This window comes from Ursus americanus, chromosome 17 (genome assembly GCF_024610735.1).
Source record: "Ursus americanus isolate L20-20 chromosome 17, mUrsAme1.1.p, whole genome shotgun sequence".
NCBI lineage: Eukaryota > Metazoa > Chordata > Mammalia > Carnivora > Ursidae > Ursus > Ursus americanus.
Window position 1 is genome coordinate 57,700,680 of NC_142143.1, and position 2,270 is coordinate 57,702,949.

A 2,270-nucleotide genomic window follows, 5' to 3' on the forward strand; every position below is an offset into this window, starting at 1 on the left:
GGGTTATAGCAATTTCTGCCTATGCTTCTGAAAAACAAGGGGTCCTAGAAAACCCAGTCATAGAAACTTATTCAAATAAGATACCAGAGCAGAGCAATGATAATTTCAAGGCAGGGGATAATAATAGTTTAGATAGGAATAGGCATTATGAGACCTTCATCTTTTGTTGATTAATTTAACAAATATTTTAGTAAATGACTGCACTATAATAAGTCCTTTGGTAGGCAATAATGAACAAAGTATTCCCTTTGCTCGCAAAATGCTCATAATCTGTTAATATAGTCAAGAAATATGAAATTCCAGTATATTGTGAAAACTTCTAATCACATTGATAAGCATACTGTACCATGAGGCTCATGTGATCCTATATGACCGTAAACTGTAGCAATACACATCCGATTGTATAGATGGACCAAAAAGGGCAATCTGAGTTTGAAGACTTTAGCATTGATCTACCATCAGAGAGAGAGGTAGGGCCTGATAAACACCAAAAAGCTCTGATTACTTAAGAATACAAAGGTTTACTGTGACTGGTATCATACTGATGGAAAATGACTAAGTAATATCTGTAAGTGAGAGAATCAATTGCCAAACCATATTCTATGGTTATGCCTGCAGTTGTTGTGGGTAACTCAGTGCTCAATCCAACAATGACAGAGACTCTTGCCGATGAGAGATGATATTATCATACAGGTATATGTCACATCTGAGATTACCAGTGGAAGAGTTCGGGATTCTGGGTTTCTTTAATGGAAGTGATTTTCGGCATTTAAGTTAAGGATTTAAGTTTAATTGCAAAGGAGCCATTGTCTTCTGAATTTTTAATTTTCTGAGCTATGTTATTTTGAGAGAAGTCCCCATAAGCCAAGTCTGGCAGTTTAGATGGGCTTAGTTAGGACTCTTGTGAAAGAAAGTATTTGTGAAATAAATAACATCCTATTCTGAAATTCTAAGATTTCCTCGTATATGCTTGTATTGCAAGATTTCTCACCTCCCCCAGTAATTGGTACAATGGTTTCATGGGGAGGGGGCATAGCTTTGATCTGAATCACTGTTCCAATGTATACTGGCCATATAGACATCATTTGTTTCCTATGCCTATCTGTATCATTCTTTAAAAGGAGGAGAAAAGCATACCCACTTAAAGGAATTGTTACTATCTTGGGGGGGGTGGGGTAGGTAAAATGTTTAACACAGTCTAAAACATATAGTATTGCTCTTTCATCTGGTTATTGTGGCCTGAGGCACCATGAGCAGCAAAGTCTCCAAGTGACACCCTGCACTGGTGGTGTGGGAACTCCTGCAGGGGAACCAATGCCAGCGCCGGAAGGTTTTGGAGACGGTGGAGCTGCAGGTCAGCTTGAAGAACTACCACCCTCAGAAGGACAAGTGCTTCTCGGGCACCATCAGGCTTCAGTCCACTCCCTGCCCCAAGTTTTGGGGGACCAGCAGCACTCTGAGGAGGTCAACGTCGTGGATACTCCCCACATGGATACTGAGACATAGAAGAAACTCAACAAGAAAAAAAATTTCATCAAGAAGCTGTTCAAGAAGTGTGATGCTTTTTGGCTTCAGAATCTCTGATCAAGCAGATCCCACAAGGTTTGGGTCCAGGCCTGAGTAAGGCTGGCAAGTTCCCTTCCATGCTGACCCACAAGAGAACTGGGGGCCAAAGTGGATGAAGTGAAGTCCACCATCCAATTCCAGATGAAGAAGGCGTTATGTCTGGCAGTGGTGGTTGGCGCATGAAGATGGCAGACGATGAGCTTGTGTACAACGTCCACTTAGCTGTCAGTTTCCTGGTGTCATTGCTCAAGAAGAATTGGCAGAAGGTCTGGGCTTTATACATCAAAAGCGCTCAAGGTCAAGCCCCAGCACCTGTACTAAGGCACACCTTAATAAACCCTAGTGCTACTATTAAGAAAAAGAAAAAAATATATAATGTTCACATGAGGAACGTATTGGTTTTATAGCATAATTTCTTCTGTGCATAATAAATTGAATCAATAAAATTAGCTTCTCATGGAAAGCAGAAAAGAGAAGTAAGGGCTACTTGTTGCTTTCTGTTGCTTCCCATTCAATTCACCATTCACTTCTCCCCCTTTCACAACTGTGTTAATTGCAATCATTATTCTGTTTGCCCAGAATATCCATTTAATTATATTTCTTATTCTTACTTGGAATTCTTACTGCATTACTGCAAATGTTGTGAGCAATCCCATATTTTATATTCATATGGCCCCAGGTATATGGATTTCTGAAAGATTAAT

The 2,270-nt window shown here is 40.0% G+C and overlaps 1 pseudogene; it reads left to right on the forward strand.

The window, feature by feature from the left end:
• Positions 1–1,249: 1,249 nt before the first annotated feature.
• Positions 1,250–1,887, forward strand: LOC123791612 (large ribosomal subunit protein uL1 pseudogene; annotated as a pseudogene).
• The last annotated feature ends 383 nt before the right edge of the window (positions 1,888–2,270 follow it).